Raw genomic sequence first — 23158 nt, 5'->3', positions numbered from 1 at the left:
TTTACTACAACTCAAAAATATTTAAACCTACAATATAATTGAATAGTCATAAACATGTAATTTACATACTCACTCATATTAAAAGATATTGATAATGTAAATGTTATGTAAACAATATTACAGCAAACAATTTGCGCATTTTCCACACAACTTAGATATATAATATATAATAATGTCAAAAATGAAAGTTTCGCCAGCCGCAACTGCCCACTCAAGCGCATGGGCACCCCTATATACATACATTTATATAATAATATATGCAAATATATATACATATATGCACATACATATGTATCCCTTGTAAGTGTGTACGTTCAATTACGCATGAATTATAATTGCATATGCGAATTTCATATTTTCCCATGATAATATCGCAAACAGTAGTTTTTTTAGTTTTCATAATGGCTACCACAAAAATATAGAGTGAAATATTTTAATAATTGTATGAAATAAGAAGTCTGCAGGAAAGTTTAAAGCTTACATTACACAGTTATTTTTATTTCGAAGGAAAATAAAAAACTATCGAGGATACCCTGGAAGTATGCATATTTATCAAGCGTTATATGTTTTCTTATACGACTACTTCATCTATATAATGGTTCTGGATTAATAACCCTTGCCTATCTACAAATATAGAACTACTAAAGTCACATCTTAAACTATCCAACCCTACTTTGTATTAAACTCGAGTTTAAGGCACTCCTCCTTCGGAGTGGAGGTCTCATTCTTCCTCGGCTTCCACCAGCGGGTATTGCAGCGAACACTTTCAGAGCTGGAGCACTTTCGTCCATTCGAACAACATGACCTAGCCAGCGTAGCCGCTGTCTGTTTATTCGCTGGACTATGTCAATGTCGGATGTTGACATCGTCCACGCTTCGGCACCATAAAGTAGGTATGAGAGGGACTTGTAGATTTTGACTTTGGTTCGTCGAGAGAGGACTTTATCTACTGTTCAATTGCCTTCTCAGTTCATAGTAGCGCCTGTTGGCAAGAGTGGTTCTGCTTTGGATTTCCAGGCTGACATTGTTGTTGCTGTTAATCCTGGTTCCCAGATAAACGAAATTATCTACAAATTCAAAGTTATGACTGTAAACAGTGACGTGGGACTGTTTTTTTGATGACAGGAGATATTTCGTATTGTCCTCGTTCAGCACCACACCCATACGCTACGCTTCCTTATCCAGTCTGAAAAAAAGCAGAACTTTTCATGACTTGGAGAATTTTAAGGTCCCAACAGCACAACAACAGGAACAAAAACCAGTTAAATGGACGTATAAACTAAAATAACCCAATTTAAGCTATTTGAAAGCCTTAACCTGGTGAACTACTTATAGCATTGAGATTTCAAGTTTCTCATAAATCAAGAACCAAAAAAAAATAAATAAATTTGGTTCCCTGACTCTCCCTGCAGGGTATATAACATTTCATTGCTTACATATACATATGTATGCAAGTATGTGTTTGTGTGCTTGGTATATTGGCATATTTTGCATGCCAGTGAATAAATAAAACTCACGCGTGCATAAATTCATTTTTAAACAAATTCAATTGCATTTCCATATTTTCATATGAAAATACTGCACGCACACACACACGCATTTCTGAATGTACATATGTATGTGTGCATATGCCAATGAAACAAGCAAATAACATCAAGTATGTGTGTGCGTGTGCGGCATTGAAACGAGCGGTTTGGCAGCCAGCATTTAATTTAGTTTACGCAATTCCGCCCAGACTCCAATGGTAACTTGCAAAGTTTTTAGCATAAAATTGTATGCATACTCCTTTCTTTTTTTTGGCGTGTAAACAATTTAAAATTTACACTTACATATGCAAATACACATATGTCAATACAGATGTGTGAATGTGTGTGTGCTCATAAATAAATACAAATATTTCAACAGCCAGTGTTGCCACAGTGCAAACACAGGCGCATATAGTCGAGAGTGCTGGGGGTATAAAGGAGAAATGTGACTCGACAAGTGGTGACAGTAAAAAGTTTGCCAAAGTACCAATGGAAACACAACAACAAAGTTATATATTTTTTACATATTTACAGTTATATTTTCATATGCCAAAGTTATGTATGCCAGCAACAATGTAGAAGTATTGTTTTGTTAAAGGAAAAAAGTTATGGAATTTTGAATTTGAATTTACAGTTGCTGAACGCAAGCACAATTTTTTTTTTGTAATGTGTGCTCTGTGAATTAAATTTGCATAAAATTCGAATCTATGTATGTGAGCGAAGTAGAGCGTGTAGGAGGATTTATAAACAGCAGCAGTTGCTGTAAAATACACATATAAACTCCTCTATGTGCCCCAACCCAGGAAATGTTGCGCTCATAGACAACCGTCTTTCCAAGCATCTGGCAATATTCGACACTTCTGTGGTTGCTTTGCTACCCTCTTTCCTTCCTGCCATTTCTTATTCATTCACTCTGCTTCATTTTATATATGCTGTGAAAATTCTATTTGCTTCCTCCTCCTTTCGCCACCTTGTCCCATCCTTCGGCGCTTATCTTTTCTGTGGTATCATATTTATTAAAAGGATTATTGGTGCTTCACAGCTATATCCTGTTAGCTGCTTTCATGTATTCAAATGAATTTGTCTGCCCTGCTGCTCGTTTGCTCTGTTCCGTTTGGTTTTCACTTGGTATTTTATTTTTAGCCAGCTTTGTTCGTGCCACACAAACTTATGCCGCCACATACATACATACTTTATATGCGGCATATACTCTTTTACAGTTGCAGGATTCCTTTTTTTCATTTCACATTTAAATTGCATTAAAAATTTTAGTAGCATGAAAAAGAAATGAGTCAAAAGTTGCTTTGTGCAATAAAAATGTAATCGGAGAGAAATTTAATTGTGTTAATTGCCAAGCGACTAACTGTATATATCTTATTACTGTTCATCTCCCAATATAAGAAAGTAATTCAGATGACGTCCTCGACAGTGTTTCGCAAAACGTCCAACTTACTCCTTTAATAAAATTATATCTCAAAATTTATTACAATCTTAATTTGTCGGATCTGATCAAAATACCTACCACAGATGTGTAGGGCGGATTGGTCAAGCATTTAACGGTCAATTGTTTAGTTTAGTTTCTATATATAAGATATTTCTCTTAGGAAATCATCGAAAAATTATGATTTCAGTGAAGTAATTTTTTAGGGAGATAACTTATTAACTTGAGAAAGTTTGACTTGCAAATACACTTTCTAGACTTTTAACAAATTTTCATTTCTAAGTTCGGGAAAATGTACAGATGAGATGGATCCTTCTTTGGGGAAGGTATCGTGAGTAAAGGTATGTATTAACCACAAAGAGACAAGGTAGTATAAAATATCATTCTCCACAACTGTCGCTATGGTTCAGAACGGTTGAAGGTCAATAGTCATGCCACAATATTCGACTATATATTTATGTCTTTGCGAAGTCTAAGTGAAGTTTTGAATAAATTCATATGATGTTCCGACCTGAATGTAAATAAAAAGAGGAATTCAATGTTTTAAAACAATATAAAAGATTTTCAAATGGAATCAAAGATGTATTCAAAGCTTAAAATGTCGATACACGTTTCAAGGTTATTTTATGAATATACAGCGGAACTTCCATAACTCGAACTCTTGAATTGGCAATAGAAGTCAAATTTCATATAAATTTCCTCCCAGAAATCGAACATTTCGACCAGGGCATATTATTAAAATTAAAAATTTTACTACCGAGGCAGAATTTTAAAATGGTCGCTCTATATCGTATGGAGGCGAAAAAAGTATGTTATTTCACTTATGGATTGTATAAATTCTGTAACAAGGGCATTGATTCCAGAAGTCAAGAGCTAAATAATGCAATTTGCACCAAACAAAATTTGAGAATACATGATTAATGTATGTACATAAAACTTGCGAAGTAAATGAATAAAACTGTGTATAAATCTATATTTTACAGCATTTTGAAAAATTGTATGGTTTATTGAAAATTCTATAAGTCGAAGTCTCTCTAACTCGAAGTTTTTTTGTGGATTATGGTGGTTCGAGTTAGAGAAGATCCACGGTATATTTATTTTAAATATAGTAATCTACTAGTGCTTTGTGATAAACAATAAAAAATCTTATTTACCATGCTTTCTTTAGTAGTTTGACATATGAGGTGTGTTAAAAAAATAACGGTAATTTTTTTTTGAAAAAAAATATTTATTCACTCGTCTACATTAATGTTGTCAACTTCAAAATTGTCCGCACTCGATATTATGCACTTATGCCAGCGCTTCTTCCAATCGTCTTATTCACTCGATCATTTCTCATAATCGATTTTTGGAATATCCTTTCAGCGATTTCTCGTATGCTTTTAAGGTTCTTCTTATGTTTGGCAATAGGAAAATGTCACACGGAGCCATGTCTGGCGAATATATAGGCTGGGGCATCATCAACAAGCAATGAAGCGGGAAATTTTAACTAACATAAAAACAGGTTTTACCTTACCAGGTTCTACAGACAATTGGACTCTCCAAACCAATGAAATTTTGAATTTATAATTTCCTAGCACTCGACCAATCAACTGATATAAATAAAATAGACTGGAGTAAAAGCAAGCCATTAGAACATTTTAATGAAGTTCCAGATATTTACTCATAAGAATTTATTCCTGATTATACTAATATAATGATTTTCAATATTTTGAATGCTTTTAGATGAAAAATGCTTGGAAAGTATCAAAAGCTATTTGAGGCTTTATCAGCTTTAGTTATATTTGGAGCTTTTATTGTTATTCTTCTTCTTTATTCACTAAAAATTCCGTACTCAGACACAAACAAACTTTAAGGATCCCTTCAGGTATCTATACACTCAAATACACTCACATTGCTTTTCATAGAGTATTTAATTTAAATAAGTGTCATCAGAACTAAATATATGGATAAAATATATATTAACATATATTAATGTTAGATAATATGCTAAATTGTAAATTGAAGCAACTTAATTTTGCTAGACACTCAATACCTTTAATATTTCAAAATACTACAATTGCATATATTTATGCTAAGATGCTATGATGCTTAAATAGCTCAAATGGACTCCTCTATAATGCTAATTTTCATTGAGCTACTTAAAGTCATGAAATCCTTACAATCGACGTATCAATGAGTTATGTTGCATACATACATATGTACATATGTATGCTTTTGTGTCCTTGCGGTGTCAAGTAATATGAAATGCTTATCTGCCGAGAGAATTTTGTATGCAAACCACATAGCCCACACACACACACACACACACACACACACACACACACACATACATCTGTGTCACTTGTATGCTTGCAAATATACTTAGATACTACCATTGAGCAATTGAACGAACACTAGCGCGTGTAGCAAGTGTGGCTTGCGGCATTTGGTGTTTGTGGCATGTGGCACTACAATTTTGGAAATGTTAAAGTATCAAAATCATTGCAATTGCGATGAGACTGTTTGACTGTTCATAACGCTCGCCGCTTGACTTGCATAAATATTTGGCAAACGGAATGCAGTCACCGGAATGCAGACGCACACAACAACAACATACATACATATGTACACAGCATTTCTATGTGGGTACATATAAATAGCTGAGAAGAGAGGAAGATATAATTTCTTCTTCTTGTGGGTCTTCTTGAATGTGGGTCTAGAAAGATGTTTTAACGTGTGAAGAATTTTAAGAAAAAGAATATTTAAATATAAATATATATAGGTACACATATTTGATCCCAATCTCTTTGGCATAAGAAAATATAATCTACATTTTTTTATGATTAATTTCTAATATGGACCTCAAGCCTTTAAGTCAAGCGCCCTTTCTAATTTCAATAGCTTCGGAATCTTCTTCAAAAGCCAACTCTGCAAAATTTCTTAACATTTTCTGTCTTTTACTTTATTTTCAGAGCGCCATTGGCCATTTTCTGCTTTTCGCAGACTCCACTCTATGGCTCTTTCCTTTCTTTTTTCAACATCCAATTCCGCTCCAGTTGCGCATGATACGCGCATGCGTTTCTCGTACTCAAAGCTTAGCTTAAAAACGCACTCAAAATTCAGTTGCACACACACTATAATACCGTTACATCAATACGTGCGCACTCAACGCTTACATGTGTTAGTGCGTGGCGCTCAGTGTGGAATTCACTCAAATAAAGGGGCGGAGCATTTGCATTGTATCCGTATGAGTACGCCATTTCTAAACGCACACATTCACACAACTTGTTGTTGTTGCTTAAAAACCAGTTTTGAGTTTTTATTTTATTGTATTTCCTCTTTACAGGGTGTTACTTACAGCTGTCTGCGGCTTTTTTTTTGTTTCGTCTCTGTGTTTCGAACAGCTGTTGGCTGTTGGCTGTTGCTCTTGTTGCTGTTGTTGGTCGTCGGCTGCAACGCGTAGCACGAGTATCACTAGCTGAAAGTATTTCCTCTCGAATTATTTGTAGACACCTGGAATACCTAACGTGATAAGAGTACCCTATTGCATTGCATTGTGGGAATGCGTGATTTATTGTGCTAAATATTAATATGATTGACGTTTCGAGGAATGGATTATTGTGTGTGTGATTGTTTGTGACGGCAGTAGAGTAGGCGACGGCAAATTTTTTGCAGGATTTTGATTATACATTTTTAATAATATTAAATACATAATTAAACTGGTACCTAGTAATTAATTTCGGATTAAAAAAAAATATATAGTTTAACATAATATCAACTATATTTCAATAAAATATATTTAATACATAATTTTTTTGAATAGTTATTATTGAAAATTAATTTTATAAGAAGCTTAAAATCTCAAATTCTGCATTATTGATATTTGGAATATAAAATCGGAGTATATTCTATATGCAGATATTTATATAGATAGGTTACGTATTTGTATTTTATAATGTGTTTTTAGTATAAACAAGACACAATTTTTGGTTGTTGTAACAGTATGAAAAAATAAAAAGCGACATAAATTTAAAAAACAACTTTAATTTTATCTGAACCTGTGCTAATATATTTAAGTAAAATTTTTAATACAGCCAGTTATAAATATATTTTATTTAGAATTTTATATTTTTGAATTTAAATAAATTTATGAAAATTTTCTAATAAAGTTTTGATGGTAGGATGAAAATCTTAGAAGGCCAAGAGAATATGATTATAAAAATATTATTTCAAATACACAGAGCAATTTAGAAAATAAATCTATGTATGTATATACACACTGTCTTCAATCTGATGTTGTTACAACTTATGAACATTGTAGAAATGAAACAGTTTCAACATCCGTTGGGATAGCCAAATAAATTGGGATTTCCTTACCTTTCTGGGTTCTGAAAGTATACCTTTTATAATGTATGAAATAAATTATTGATTTCTAGCTAGCGTTAATATCAAGTTGAGACTTCTGTGAAGCTCATTTTGTTTTTAAAGGAACATTAAAAAACTTAACCTTTTTTGGTTTTAAATATTTTTAAATGTTTTAGTTTAAATATCGGTAAACTTTATTTTGTTTTTAAAAATATTTTGAGAAGAAATTTTCGCATTTATAATTAATATTCAAAGATTGTATGTATGTATGTGATTGGCGTTGCAACCGTTTAGCCGGTTATAGTCGAATCGACGATAGTGCGCCACCTCTCTCTCTCCTTCGCAGTTCGGCGCCAGTTGGAGATCCCAAGTGTAACCAGGTCGCTCTCCACCTGGTCCCTCCAACGGAGTGGAGGCCTCCCCCCCGCAGGCGGGTACTGCATCGAACACTTTCAGGGCTGGAGTGTTTTCGTCCATTCGGACAACATGACCTAGCCAGCGTAGCCGCTGTCTTTTTATTCGCTGAACTATGTCAATGTCGTCGTATAACTCGTACAGCTCATCGTTCCACCGTCTGCGGTATTCGTCGTTGCCAATGTTTAAGGGACCATAAATCTTCCGCAAAACCTTTCTCTCGAAAACTCATAGTGCCGTCTCATCGGTTGTTGACATCGTCCAAGCTTCTGCACCATAAAGCAGGACGGGAATGATTAGCGACTTGTAGAGTTTGATTTTGGTTCGTCGAGAGAATTGTCTATCAATCGCAACTGTAGACGGTATTGACCCAATTGCTGTAAAGAGTAGTCTTAAATTGGGCCTCTCGGTTACAATTTATTCGAACCAAACACGGCGGTCACTTGCCCAAAATGATTTTTGAAACATAATGGCAAACATTTATCTTTATAAGTAATGCTAAATTTTTGGTTGTATTTCTTCATGAAAACCAAATGTCTAAAAAACACCCATTATTGTAAAATATTAAGCTTACAATGTTTGTATGTATTTCACTGAATTTTTATAAAATGCCATTTATACTAAAGCGTCATCATATACACACAAACCAACACAATCGCATTAAAATAAATATGAATTTTTTTAACAAAATATATGCACAACACACCGCCTCACCTTCACGAAATCCTTAATAAATATTCAAATTACGGCATAATTTATGACAATTTTTAATGCTAACGAAAATGCTAAATTTGCCAAAAGAAATTAGTTTTCAAAACAGCTAATACATTTTAATGCCTTAATACATACGAGTCTTTAGCAGCTCTGATATATGAATAAATATGTATGTATTTCCATTGAACTACTAAAACTGTCAGAGCGCACTAACAACAAGATAAACTTAGCAAGTTTATTACCGAAACTTATGTTTTAAACGAGAAACGTGAAATACACAAATACAAGAACAACAACATCTTAAAACAGCGATGACCAATCAGAAAACGAAATAAAAATGAAAATTATTAAATAAATAACAGGATTTGTGGTTGTATGCAAATAAGAGTTTTTTTAATAAATTTAAAGCGATAAAGAAGACAAAGCATACAACAACAATAGCAACAACTCGGTTTAATAGCAATTTAAAGTAGCCACAACAAACGAAAAATGCACGTAATAAAATTTAAAGTGTCAATAGTTTAAATGCCAATGCGCAAGCCAGACTGGCAGTGTCTTCCAGTCCACACTGGTTGGACCGCGGCGAATACGGAGAGCGGGGGCACGGCGGCAGCGACAACAATGGATTTACGATATTTTCACGCCCATTCACAATATAATACATTATCCGGCTATAATGCGATAGCAAATGGAGCAGCGCCAACAACAACAACACCACAGTTAATCCATTACAACAATAATAGTTTGCCTAAATACATACATACAAATACATACATACCTTTATACGAGTATAGTGATGATGACAATGTGTGACAATTTCGGTTTGTCGGTTTGTTGTCACATGGTTATGTGTAGTGTTTTGTTGTTGGTGGTGTTGTTGTTGTTTTCAATGTTATTGTGTAGTATCGTTTGAATTAATGAGTTTGTTGGCGCTCTCATACGCCCACGTAATTTCGAAAATGTATGCAATGCTGGCAACACCACACAAACGCTCGAAAGCGAGGTGGCAGAAGCAATGTGCAGCGGCTGTGTTGTCAGCAGGCATGTAGCCCAAAAGCTAACCAAGTCGGACAGTTTGTACGGCCTGTCGGTTGTAAGTTGGCTAACAATCCGATTTGGCGGTTTGGCATTTGACTTGTGTGTGTTTATATGTATATGAAATTGTATAGTTGTCTGTTTTAAGTTAAATTAAAGTTGCACTCATATTTGGAGTTTCGTATTTAAAGGATGTATTCCATGCAAAAAGTGATTTCGATTCGAGTATTGAAAGTGTTTAATGATGAAAGAAAAAAACTTCGTTAACGAAATCTTTTTTGAAAATTATGGCTCTAATGATTATTGTTATTATTCTATTCTACCTTTTATTTGTTTTCTGTTGTGTCCCTAAAGAAAAGTTCATAAATTTTTATGTTTTTATATGATGAATACTAAAAGCCAAAATCAACAGAGTTAAATTTATACATTTATTTCTATAAAATGTGCCTAATATAGTAATTAAATAACTTTTCTCGTTTTAAGATATGATTTTAAATACTAAATACCAACATTAAAAATTATTTTAAATCATTATCATTGTAATTAAAACTGCACTAGTTCCTTAATGTTTTTTTTTTTAGTTGAATTTGTTGACTTAATTTATTCTAAATAATTTTTTTATTTTATTTTTTTATACTTTTTTCTTCCTAGATTTATGGCGGTTTCTTTTCTGGATAAAAATGCTGCCTCAATATATGATAAAATTTTACAAATCCATTCCATTTTTTATGACAAAATTCTTCTGCTCCTTTTTGAGAAAAGAACTTAAAAATTTTACAGCTCCAGAATAGGGCAGAATAAATTCACCATTTTGTGAGAAAAGATTCTTTACAATTCTTAAGGGGAAATATCTGAAACCAAAAATTCCAACGGGATTAGAAAGAGTATATGTTTGGCTCTGGTATGAACTAGGATTATTAATTTCGCACAAAAATTAACAAAATGGCGGACCTTTGAATTTTTTTTTTTTTAAAGTCGCATTTTTTCAGCCACGAATCAAATTGAATAGTAAAAAAGATCTTCAGCGATTTGATTTATCCTAGTTTATAACATAGCTATGTATACATATATATAGAATAACATATTAAAATTTGGAACCGATAGTTATAGATTCGAATTAAATTAAAAAAAATCGATTTTTTGAAACCTTAAAAAATATATAATATGAGGAACCATGTTGTGTATCTCTATCAAATATTTAATATTGATAAATTTATTTACAAATAACCATTAAAAAAATATTTTTTTTATACTATCAAATGTTTACCGTTAATTAATTTAGCTTTTAAAATTAAAATATTAGTAAATATACTTTTGGATGAAATTTTTATCAAAAACTTATATGGCATCCCTGAAAATGGCTGAAACATCTTGAAATGTTTAGAATTATTTATTTCATGCGATTAGGCCATTCTGAAGCCCTCCAAATAGGTCTTACTTTGACAAATTATTCTGGGAGTATGGAAAGAATAACAGAATTCCAGTGTTTTAGTCTTTATAAAACATATATGTATTTGTGAATAAGAAAAAAATAGTTTGAACTAAAAATTGGGATCTTAATTTTTTAATACATTTTTTTTTTAATTATGAACTTGTAAAAAAGGTTAAATTCTTAATTGACAAAATCAGCAGTAAATTGTTAATAAAAAATAATATGTGCATTTTACTGTGAAGCTACAATTAAAATTTCAAGTGAAAAAAAAAAAATATTTTTTTATTTCAGTTCTTAAGATTAACGATTGAGAAATCTTTATTTTGAATTTTTAATCACATATCAGAGTCAAAAACAATATCTTAAATACCATATATGCCCATGAAATATCCCCAAATTATTTGCGCATACTGTATGTATGGCGTATAATGCAAATGATTGCAGTGTGATTTGCATTTGTCGCCGCCGTCGTCGATGCTGCTGCTGCTGTCGCTTAAATTCTATTTATGTTTGTATATCATTACTTATCGGATACTTATTTGGCGTCAATAGTTGCTGAACGGATATTATCAACGGCAAGCAATATGCTAAATGGGTAAGCACATGCATATGTACGAGTGCATATATGTATATGAGTGAATATATGAACGCATAACTATATGTAAATGAGATCAGTGGAGCGCGTTTGGTGCAGCAATGCAATTGTCGGCAATATGTTGCATATATGTATGTATGTATATGTTTATAAATATGTGTACGTGTACGTATGTGTCATGAAATGAGATGGTTTGTCGTTTCCAGTCTGTTGGCCATATTATTATTATTGTCACCCATACAAGTATTATTGCTGTAATTTAAATGTTGTTGTTTTGTGTTTATGGAAACGATCGTGCGACAAATGACCAAATATATGCAATCGGTAGCAAACATATTTGATTACAGCACACACACACCCACAAACAAGCTGGCTTAGCTGGCCATGCAATCTCATTAATTTCAGATGTGTTTCAAGCGCTGCCATATTTGTACGAATTTATGTGTGTCTGTGTGCATTTAAGCATATTTGCAGCAGTTTGCTCGTATATTCTCACAAAATAGCAATATAAATTTAAAGCAATAATATTCATGCGGATGCAACGGCAAATGTGTTGACAACAAAAACAAATGTGTCATAAATATTGCTTTTTGTTGTTATTTTTACTTTTATTTTGAGATATGTTGTTTTTTATTGTTGTTATATTTTATTTAAAGGCGTTGCAGTCATTTAACTGTTATGAAAATTAAAATTTAAGGTTAAAGATGAGCTTAAATGCAGTTTGATTAAACTTGAGACTTCAAAATATCAAATTAATTGTTAAAAAAATAACGGTAAATTTTTTTTTTTATTTTTTTTCCTGTACATTAATCTTGTTGCCTTTAAAATAGTTCTCGTTCGATATTATGTTATTTTGCCAGTGTTTCTTCCAAACGTCGAAACACTTGTTAAACATGATTTTTGTTTTCAAACTTGAAGAAGTCAAACTATGAACCATTGAGATTTTTTTGAAAACAAAAATTGAAATTTTATATGCTTTATACAAATAATAATAATAAGACACCACACAAATGGTGGAAGGGACTCGAAAAATGTGAAAAAAGACCGACGTTTATAATTTTTTAGCTCTTTTTAGAATCCGATTTCACAATTGAGTCTTCAATATTCTAATTAAAAACTTTCGTTACAAACCTGAACTTCAGTAAGACTGTCTTTTTATATAGCTATACCAAGAAATATGTACATACAAACTGCTTTATCTCCTTCTTCTTTAGTACCAATAGCTTATGCAACTTCTATAATAATTCAATTGCCGTCTACTCTAATGAGTTATTTATATATTTTCATTATTTGTTGCACGTCTGGAAATGCACAAAAGAATGTACTCGTACATCTTTTACATAAGCGTTTTGAACTGCGGAAATATATGCAGCAGTTATTCACAGTACACTCGCTTAGCTGCTGTTTGTAGTTATGTCTGCTTAAATATTTATTTAGTCCAATGTCTTTGCATTACTTTTGTATAACTAATTCAACATGTTGCATGAATAAACATTACGAGACGTTTCCTGGTATAAATTAGACCGTTAACGTGATACGTTACTAAAGAGAGCTTCCACAGCTTCCGGAAAATTTTCGTTATGAAACACAAAGGCCAACCCAGAAACAAAGTGGTGGCGGCAAAAAGCTTAAGAGAATGCAAATAGCGCGCTCATAATGCAGACAGAGAAAAATGCAGAAGAAGAACGGTAGAAAAAAGTGCAGGTGGCAAGGGAGACAAGCGTTCTTAAAAAAAAAATTATGAATATTTTAATTTTTTATAAGCCTAAAAGATAATTAATGCTTTAAAGCTTAAATCAAAAGAATTTTCGATGTTGAAATAGTAAATTTCAAAGCTTTTTGAGCTTCTCAGTAAAGCTTTTTATATATTTTCACAATTCTAACGGAGTGATCTCAAGCTTGTCAGCAGTTCCTATGCAAGCTTCACCTCAGATACTCATTTTCATAAACTTTTCCTACCGGCACTCAACTTAACAATGCATCACACAACTGTGGGCTTATTTGCCACCGTATGGCTAAATACGTACATAATTGCAGGTGCCCGCTTTATGTTGTTGTTGTTGTTGTCAAAATGCGGCATCGCGCCGTCTACGTGTACGTTGTGACCCATTATTGATGGCCAACTCACACGAAAAGTGTTAAATAAAAAATATTACGTGATTAGAATCTTCAATTATTGTACAACTTCACTTGAGTTACGTACAACCACATAGCACGAGTAGGCGTGCACATACATACTTACATACAAACACAAGCGCATACATAGCGTTGTGCAAAACGTCAATTAGGTATGCTTTATTTGTTGCTGATCATACCTGTACTTTGTGCGCTGTTATTACGCGTATTGAGTTATAGTGACAAACAGTAGCGCAAACAAAAGTCTGTGGAGGAAGCTTTGAGAATTCCTTTGACGAAGCCGCTGTTATACAAGTCTATGTGTGTTTGTATGGAGGGGATGTACGCAAGCAGCGACGGCAATATAAAATATTATAATAGAAGTGTTAATAATAGCAACAATTTAATGTAGATGTTTGTACGAGTTTCACTTCCTATTTGTGTTGGACTTTTTGATGTTAACCGATTTTTGAAAGATCCTACATACCTCAAACCGTCTACGAATTGCAGTTGTTATTTTCGAGAATATTTTTCTGTATTTTCTCTTGAAAAATATTTTCAAAACATATAGAAATATAATAAAGAATATCTCTAGGATCGGCATACGGGGAATAGAAATCAATAGAAAAATTTAAATGTATGTATGTAACGAGAGATTGCTTGAGACGAAATATCTCCTGTCATCAAGCAAACAGTCGGCGCATTCGCGTCTTGGCTCCCACGTCACTGTTGACAGTCATAACTTCGAGGTCGTAGATAATTTCGTATACCTGGGAACCAGCATCAACAACACGAACAATGTCAGCCTCGAAATCCAGCGCAGAATAACTCTTGCCAACAGGTGCTACTTTGGACTGAGTAGGCAATTGTGCAGAAGCTTGGACGATGTCAACATCAGATGAGACGACACTAGGAGTTTTCGAGAGGAAAATTTTGCGCAAGATTTATGGTCCTCAGAACATTGGCAACGGCGAATACCGCAGACGATGGAACGATGAGCTGTACGAGTTATACGACGACATTGACATAGTTCAACGAATAAAAAGACAACGGCTACGTTGGCTAGGTCATGTTGTCCGAATGGACGAAAATACTCCAGCCCTGAAAGTGTTCGATGCAGTACCCACCGGAGGAAGCCGAGGAAGGGGAAGGCCTCCACTCCGTTGGAGGGACCAGGTGGAGAGCGACCTGGTTACACTTGGGATCTCCAACTGGCGCCGAACTGCGAAGGAGAGAGAGAGGTGGTGCACTATCGTCGATTCGGCTATAACCGGCTAAACGGTTGCAACGCCAATCACATACATACATACATGTAACGAGAAGAAGCATTAATTGAGATATTGGTTCAATCCCCAAAGCTATTTATAAGATAATATTTAGTAGAGCAAAGAGAAAGGAAAATTTTTGACATTTTTCGGGAATTTTCGTTTTTTTTCAAAAAAAAAAAATATTTATTCATTCGTCACAATGTTGTCGCCTTCAAAATAATCTCCATTCGATATTATGAAATGACTATAGCAATGTTTCTTCGAATCGTCGAAACATTTCTCAAACTCCATTTTCGGATAGCCTTGGGCTCTTTCAGCGATTTCCCATATGCTTTTAAAACGACAGTCCTTTAAGGTTCTCTTTATTTTTGGAAATAGGAAAAACTGACACTCCGACGAATATGGAGGCTGTGGCTTCGTTACAGTATTGCTAGGAATTTACGAACAAGTAACGAAGTGTGAGCTTTAAACAAATCTCGAAGCTCAAAATACGTGTCAAATCTTAGCGGCTGACAAAAAACAACAAGATCCAACATGTGTCATATACTGCATTTCGGACCGCGAGAGCACTAGTGAGACCACATTACAAAATTACTTGACCTTGTTTAAGTGTAAACCCCATGGTTTTTCTACATCGTCTCGTGACAGTCGACGAAACATGGTTCCACTGGTTCACAGAAGATACCAACTAACAGTGGACTTCAATTGGCTAACCTGCTACTGCATTTCGGACCGCGAGAGCACTAGTGAGACCACATTACAAGAGTACTTGACCTTGTTTAAGTGTAAACCCCTTGATTTTTCTACATCGTCTCGTGACAGTCGACGAAACATGGTTCCACTGGTTCACAGAAGATACCAACTAATAGTGGACTTCAGTTGGCTAACCAGCTACGAAGCAGCCGAAAACTGTACTATCCGCTGGTAAGGTGGAATTTAAAGCTTTGATTTACGTCGTCTACCTTGAATAGGGGTAACCGATCCGATGCCGACAATGCCGAATTATTGATCCGATTCGACGTCGCTCAAAAATTGGTTTTCCGTGACCTCGGTCAAATTGACCATATCACTGAGTCACCTTCCACCGTATTCCACGGATTTGTGCGACTTCTTTTTATGTCCAAATGTGGAAAAGTCACTCGTTGGTGAGATATTGTAGTTGAATGTCGACGTAGTCGCTGTGGTCAAATATTCAAACTTCCAAAAAGTACATTTCAGACACGATAAAGAAGTTTGGACTGCAATATCGAGTCTGTATCGAATTAAAACGCCAGTATGTACCGAAAAAAACCATTATGTTCAAAATTTTTGTTTTTTTGTTATATGACGTCTTGGGCCGCCCTCGTTTATTAGGCAATATGTGTGATATCTCTAAATACAGACCTATTTTGTGTTTGCAAATAAAAACCAAAAAATATATACTAAAAATATCACGACTTTTTCTTGAGTTTCATTTTGCGCTTCCCTCGTTTAGCGTTAATTAAAAAGTATTATAAACAGAGTTATGTTATGTCTCACACACCTATAAACATATGTCGATATGTATGAGCACATATTATTGAGTGTGTCCGGTGATTGTTGTGCTTGTTGTAAAGTTACGCCCCACTGGACATGCCCATTTGGTAGTCAAGTGTGGCAATTTTTGGCGTCAATGGGCGCCAGCGCTTAAGACGGAAACAAAGTAAGGCTTGGACTTTGCGGTTCGCAATTACAAAAAAATAAAAATAAAATAAAAAACAATAAAATGAATGTAAATAAAGAAATATAAATTAAAATACAATTAAAAAGCAACATAAAATATGGTAACACTGAAAGCGAACTGCCAAAGAAAGCTGTAGCTGAAAAAGTAATTTAGTTGCTTGGCGATAAGACGCGCGTTGTTGCTGGTGCCAGAACAAAAAAAATAATTTGTTTGTATGTATGCACCAGCAACATGCTTACCATGAACACAATGTGGCACGCACTACAAATTTCGCTTAACAACCACAACTAAACGACATCCGCTGCATGTAGCAATTGAAGCAAGAGCGCAAAGGAACAAAAAATAAATAAATAAAGTAAAAATAAAAATAAAATTAAAATTAAATAAAAAGTCTGTTGGTTGCAAGCGCATGTTGCATGCCACTGCATTGTTTTTGCTGCACTGGTACACTGGAGGTGAGTACAATGCCGCTGCTGCCAACAACAATCAAAGGCAACATCAGTTACAAAGCGCACGCATTTCGGCAATAAATTAAAGAGCAAAGGAAATGCTCGAAAAATGAAGTAGCAACAAATGTAGCTGAAGTGGGTGTTGCTGGCGCATTTCAGCTGCTGCCGTCGCTTGTGTGCAATTTTATTTTTGTTGCTATTTTCGCCACTGCTCTGTTGGCAGAAAGTGTGCCGGTGATTGGGGGTGTTGCCGGCAGTGGCGGTTGCACATTTATCATTTAGCTCATCACTTTGCCACGGCGAGTCTTCAACTGTAAATGCTCTCATAACTTTACAGCCGTCACAACAACAACTATGTGAAGCAATTGTATATATAGTTATATTGTGGAAATTCGTAAAGCTTGAGTGCATGCTTATAAGCCACATCTTTGCTGTCATTCGCAGTGATATCTTATTGAAGTCGTGTTTAACGGTTCTAGCGAAAATACTGGTGTACCATGCATCAGTTAGTTGGATTGCTATTAGATTATGTGTGAAAATATATACGAGTAGGTATTTAAAATTTTTAATTATTTAATTTAAATTGTAAATGAGAAGAAGTGTGTAAACTTGCATGACGTTTAAATGATCGGTCGAATTTTTAAAAGCTTGATCATAACAAGAAGAAATGTTTACTTTGAGTATAGTCGAATAACTGATACTTTATATAGGTCAGTGTTAAATTTTCTAAATAATCAAACAATTTTTAGGGACTAATGATATATACATATATACTAATAAAAGTATCCTTGCCTAACTTAAGGGGTTACATGGGTTTCGCGGGTTCAAAAAATCGATTTTTGGCATATTAATTTCTACAACATCTCAAGAATTTTCAAGTCGATTCGAATAATAGTTTCGGAGATACAGCTTTTGGAAGGTGTGCGCTCTAAGTCAGGTATTATTGTTACTCAAAACTTTAAACGCGTTTCTCTTGGAACCCCGTGTTTTCAAAGTCGGTTTTCAAATGTTCTCGAAACTACTCAACCGATCAAGATCGGTTGATTGGTTCTCGAGAAATCGTGAAATCTATGTAACCCTTGAACCTCTTGTTCGATAGGGAATATGAGGGATAGGAGATCACATCAACCTAATGAAATTAGGTACGAATGACCCGACTTCGGTAACTTTTAGCATTAAAACTTTTTGTGTCTAAGATAACATGCTTCCTTGATGCCATTAACATATCTTATACCATATATCTATAGATATATTTGGCAAAAAATATATAAAACATGTCAGTAAATCATAAAATTAGACATAGATCGCGTTTGTATATTTTTGATTTTGATTTTATAACAACCAAGGTATTTCCCAATTCTGACTATTTTTTAGATACCCGCCCTAGAGGTACTACAATATATACATATTTGTACAAAGTTTTATTTTTCCGCTCCTTACTTTATATATCTTTAATAAAGTGACAGAATCTGTCCTTCTGTGAACGATGATAGTGGTGGAAAGATTATGATATTACGTTATATGTAGACTAGGGTAAGATGCAGATCGTTTTCATTGATAGATCACATTAAACTCGTTGGATTTGTGCGGGCTGAAACTTTCGACAATGAGACCACAGGTTCAGTTTAGCCTTCTGCTACGGGGAGTTGACTTTTTAGGTTAATCAATGTTATTTGGTTCACAGGCCTATCACTTTTGTTTCTGTTCCGTTTTCATGGTCCTCAACTAGACGCTTTTGCCATTAAAATTATTCATCGTCACGGCGCTAATTGATATCTTGAACCCTGTGATTTTGTGAGTTGCTTGCTCTAAAGAAAACTCTCATATACAGCAACTGTTTCACCGCTCCATCGTTGGCAATCGTGAAGCCTTATGAGTTCTACTATTGGCACTACAGCTTATCCTCCTGCAACCAAGGCAAAGGGCTCAAGTTAACTTGGATGTTAAAATGTGGAAGAAAATTTTCGAATTCAGTGCAAATTTGTAACTAAAATTCCCAAAAACCCGTAGAAACCCAAAGCTTCTTCGACAAGTTCTTAATATAAAAAGCTATTGATATTCCCACATTAATATGAGTTCCAAAGCTCAGGTATGATTTTCCCAACCACTCGACACCTGAAGCTGACGATGCTGCAACACAGCGTGTTCTCATAGCGCTGGCATCATATACCCATCCACACACACTCATACGCGTATAATATACTCTTCAAGCATAGACACTATGATTTTACGAGCATTTCAACAAGTTTTACAGCTTTTACCACTAAACATGTGAAGGAGAGAAGAATCATCCGAAGAGTTAATGTAGCAACAATGAAAACAATAACAACAACAACAAAAGCAACGATATGCTAATAAAAAGTTTGGCACCAATTTTAAGTATCGACCGTATGCACTGAACGCTTGATGCAGTGGCAGCAACCAACAGCCAACAGCTTCTAACGATAAGCAAGTGTGTAAATGCAACAACAACACATATATGGAAGAATGTTGGTGCATTTGGGTGTTTGTTGCAACGATTTGATATGCACTCAAGCGTCGAGTAGATCGAACCTTTTGTTGCGCAGCAGCAGAAATCATTTCAAATGGCCATTAAACGTCGCTTAAACATACATGAATTTTCCACTGTATTTTTGTGAGTTCTTTCCCTACCTCCCTCCCTCCCTCATCCACAGTTGGTCAAATTCAATATGCGGTCATAAATTTCCAGCCTCCAAGGAAGATCAAGAAATAAAGAGAATAGAATTGGTAAAGAAAGAATGTAACTTTAGTAACACAGATTTGACATGCTTTGGTTGTTGTTGTTGCTTTTTTATTTTTATTTATTTGGATTTGTTTTTGTTATTTGTTATTTTTAGGAATAGTATATGGCACAAAAGCTGATGTACGCGATCGACGATTCGATGAGATTCTTGGTTTTTGTAACCACTGGCTTAAGTTCTCGAATTTCAGTTATCCAAATCTTACAACAACAACACACACACACATGCCCACACTTCTGCTTCTTTGAATAAATTAAGGCGTTCAGGGTTTCGGTGATGCAACGCAACGTGGGAATTTATCGGCGCATTTTATGAATACCGTTTTAAGTTACTCGCGCCAGCTCAATATCTCAGCATCTCAGCTTAGCGTTATTCCGTCTTCATGCTTTCTTTTGATATGTTTATATGTTTATATTTTATTTCTTTTACTTTGTTGCCCTTTAGTGCTTTAATGTATTTATAGAAATTTAAAAGCGTTCATTTTCTACTGAAATGTGTACAAAACAGTTGACATTATGGTTTTGTGATTAAAATTTTTTATGACTTTTTATTTACAACGAAAGCGACGCGGCGCTGCACTGCTACATACTCACCAACACACATACATACCAATGCAGATGCTTGTATATATGTATGCTGTGTATGTAGATTTGACATTCGATTGATATGGCATTGATGGAGACATTTTTTTTTGTTTTTATTGTTGTGTTGTGTGCAGTTTTATTATGTCATTAAAATATTTGTTTTTCATTTATTTTATTGTATTTTGGTTTTGTTTTTATTGCCATTACTGCGCCGGTAATGCACTAGTTTTCTGTTAGTTTGTTTGTGTGTGCATATGTTTTACTCGTCACTTGACATTTGAGCCAGACAAATTATTTTGGTTTCACGTATGCATTAAATGCGGTGAATTTGATAGGTTTGTATATTTTTTGAAGGTGCTTTGAATTGTTTTTTAAGTTAAGATAAAGTTTTTTATATAAACAAAAGTGAGGTTATGTTTTTTATTTTTATTACCCACTTTTAATCTATTATTAATGTGTATATTAAAGTGGGCGTAACTATTTCAACCAACATTGTTTGAAGATTAGGATAACGATATTTGATATAATACTAATTGCTATAAGATCAATAAGATAATGGAAACGTATACTTAGAACATAAGAAACACCGACCCTTTGCGTTGTCGAAACTCTAGTTACAGATCAAGAAACTCTAAGCATCGCCAAAACACTTTTAGCCTAACACATATCTGTTAAGGCTGCTAATATCGTTCTTAAGTAGTTCGCAAGGTTGAGCGAAGCTATGACATCTATGTAGTTTTGAGACCTATCCACCTCAACAACAATAGAAGTCCGAAATTAATTTTTGCCTCTACGTACCCTACATAATATTAGGTTGTCAAATATCCTTCCGCTCTTTATTTGCTCTTTGCTCTCTATTCAATGCTTTATAAAAAGTATTACAGTGATCGGATTTAGTTCAAATATGCGCCGTTTCGTTAGATAATCTGTTTCCATCGAGACGGCAACTTCATAATACCCCGTCATAGAAGCCCTCCTCCTTGTTTGCGAAGAGCTCGGACAGCCACTTTTCACAAGCCTCTTTTGATAGATGGTAGAATTAAGCGTTTGATCATATGGGAGCAGCTCATATTGGATTAATCCCTTAAGCAGCAAACAGCGAAACAGCAAAACCTGGTCGTCAACCCGGCTTGGCCACTATTTGGGACGATTCACCGGCCTTCCACCACGACCGTTTTCTCTTAAAATTGTCGTATGTGATGCATTTTTCGTCGCCAGTGTCCATCCGCTTCAAAAATGGTTCGAGTTCGTTCCGTTTCAGCAGCATATCGTAGGCGTTGATTCGGTCCAGAAATTTTTTGGCGTCAAATCATGCGGCACCCAAACATCAAGCTTTTTTGTGTATCCTGCCTTATGCAGATGCTTTAAAATGGTTTGGTGACTAACTCCCATCTAGTCGATGTCACAATCCGGTCTAACTCGATGTTTTCCATGATTTGATCGGTATTTGTCATCACAGTCTTCCGCCGGCTGGCTTATCCATGTTGTCGTTTTCACCCGCTCTGAATTGTCGAAACCGCAGTTCGAAGTGATAGCGTACCATCCCCCAAAACAGCATTAATTTCACCGATCTTTTCTCTAGCGGATTTGCCTTTAACGAAGGAAAACTTCAAAATGGCGTGAATTTCGGCGTTAGTGAACTCCATGTTTAAACGTCTATAACTGTTGAACGCAATATCCAAACAAATCATGCCTAGCGTCGTTTTGTAGGTTATGTCAAGACCTTACAACGATGTATTGCCAGATATGAGCACTGTAGCGCTTTATACATAGCCGCGAATTTCAAAAGACGAAAAGGCGGAAGGGGGAAATTGCCAACCTGATATTTACAATTGGCGTTAAATTGCGAGAATATGAAATTATTGACATGACTAAAATCGAGACAAGGTGTTTAGAATCTCAAATCCATTATTTAGTGGTTTGCGGTATTCAACTACTATTATTAACGATGAAGTCAACATAGTGAAAAAATGCCATATCATTTGAAATAACTTTGAAATCCCATTAAAAACAAAGAATTTTTAGCAAACCTACATCTCTCACCGACGATTTAATTCATCATCAGATTATATTAACCTCTTGACTTGATAATACTTAATTTGTAAGCAGTTCATATTATGTTCATTATGATACATATAAAATTATATCACATTATATATGCTTCTTACGACTACCTAAATGTAGAATGAAAAATTTACTACTGAAATTGATTTGAAATCACATCATGCCTTAATACATCACATCATACGTTTATATTGTCACTACTTATAAATTAAAAAAAAAATTTTGTAAGGTTTTATTTTGAAAAATTGTACCCAAAAACTATAAAATACATACTTTCCAGTAGTAAAATAATGATGCTAATTAAAACTCCTTTTAATCTCCTAAACACGAAAATTATTTAGTTACAACGGCGTACAACACATCGCTACGAATCATTTGAGTTCTTTTACCACACTTTACTACCCTCACATAAGCCAACTGTGCTGCCTCAGTCAAGAGGTTACGGAAAAACAAACCAATAATAATGAAATAAATTCAACCAAATGTCAATTTCGTTGCTAATGTCAAATCAAACTGTCAGCTCAGGACGATTTTACTTTTCCGCTTCAAAGCCTAGAACACAAACATGTCAAGCCAGCGCTATCACAATTCAGCGCCTGCAACAATCTGTTGTAATTCACGCTAAATACCACACAGATAAGATGAAAATACCTATTTCACTGGAAGTGTCTATCACATGCCAATGCCAATGGTTGAGTACGAGTCGTCGT

This window comes from Zeugodacus cucurbitae, chromosome 4 (genome assembly GCF_028554725.1).
Source record: "Zeugodacus cucurbitae isolate PBARC_wt_2022May chromosome 4, idZeuCucr1.2, whole genome shotgun sequence".
Classification (NCBI taxonomy): Eukaryota; Metazoa; Arthropoda; class Insecta; order Diptera; family Tephritidae; genus Zeugodacus; species Zeugodacus cucurbitae.
This window is presented reverse-complemented; position numbering follows the sequence as displayed.